We start from the raw sequence: 1,613 nt of genomic DNA, 5'->3' as shown, positions 1-1,613 counted from the left end.
GATTCAGTCATGGTAGTTTGAGCCTTTCTAGGAATGTGCCCATTTCCTCTTTGTCTTCTACTGTGTGAGAGTAAAAATTCTCAGCGTAGCTATTGAAAATCTTCTGAATTTCCACGGAGACTGTGGTAATTACACCGTTTTCATTCCTTATAGCTTTGATTTGAATTTTCTCTTTCCTCTTTTCGATGAGGTTAGCAAAGGGCTTATCAGTTTTATTTAATATTTCAAAGAACCAGTTTTATACTTTATTATTTCTTTGAACTGTTTTTTCATCTCAAATGAATTAATTTTTGCTCTAACCTTTATGATTTCTTCTCGTCTTTGGGCTTTGGATTTTGTTTGCTCTTCCTTTTCTAGATGTTGGAGATGCAATATTAGTGTATTTAATTGTTCCCGTTCTGTTTTCCTAATGTGTGAGTTCACAGGTATAAATTTCCCTCTGAGAACTACTTTCATCACACCCCATAAATTCTGATAAGTTGTGCTTGAATTTTCTTTGAATTGTAGATATTGTACAGTTTCCTGTTCAGTTTCTTCTGTGACCCATTGGTTGAAGAGTAGAGTGTTGTTAATTTCCATGAATATATGGGTTTTTTCTATTTTGTTTATCATTTATTTCCAGTTTCATTGTACTGTAGTCAGATAATATGCATGGGATAATTTCTGTTTTCTTGCATGTACTTAAGCATGGCGTATGGACTAGTATGTAGTCTATTTAAGAAAATGAATCATGTGCCTTTGGAAAAAATGTGTATTCACCTGTGGTTGGGTGGAACACTATTTATATGTCCACTAAGTCCATTTGTTCCAAGTTCTGGTTCAATTCTGCTACTTCTTCACAAATTTTTGTCTGCTTGACTTATCTTTTTGGGGTAAGGAGGTGTTACCTTCTTCAATTAAGATTGTGATATTGGATATTAGATTTTTCATGTCCATTAAGATTTGTCTTAGGGCTGGGGAGATGGCTCAGTGGAATAAGCACTTCCCTGGCAAGAGCAAGGGTCTGAGTTCAATTCCTGGAAAAAAAAAAAAAAAAAAAAAAAAACAAGATTTGCCTTATATACTTGGGTGCTCCTGTGTTTGATGAGTACATATTTATGAGTGTTACCTCATCCTCTTGAATTTTCCCCCTAACCAGTATATATAGTGAGCTTCTTTATTTCTTTTGATCATTCTTGGTTTGAAGTTGAGGCTGAGAACAGGATTGTTACTCCTGCTTTTTTTTCTGATATGCTGGGCCATGGAGTATTGTTTTCAATCATTTGACTTTCAACCTATGAATTTCTTTACGACTTAAGTGTGTTTCTTATACACAGCATATTGTTGGATTTTGTTTCCTAATCCACTGTGCCAGTCTATTTCTCTTAATTGGTGAATTGAGTCCATTTACTTTGATGGTTATAATTGAGATGTATTGACTTATGATCGACATGTTATTTACCTGCTGTTGTTTACTCCTTTTTTTGTCCTGTGTTTAATTCTTTGCCCTATTTACTGGGTGCCTTTTGTTCTCATTTGTGGAGTTCTGATCATTTTGGTCCCGCTCTAGAACATCTTTCAGTAGTCTGTGTACAGTTGGCTTTGTCATCAGGAAATTTTTTAGTTGTTCTTTG

The sequence above is a fragment of the Octodon degus genome, unplaced genomic scaffold, assembly GCF_000260255.1.
Source record: "Octodon degus isolate 3935 unplaced genomic scaffold, OctDeg1.0 scaffold00151, whole genome shotgun sequence".
NCBI classification, from domain to species: domain Eukaryota; kingdom Metazoa; phylum Chordata; class Mammalia; order Rodentia; family Octodontidae; genus Octodon; species Octodon degus.
Note: the sequence above shows the minus strand (reverse complement) of the source record.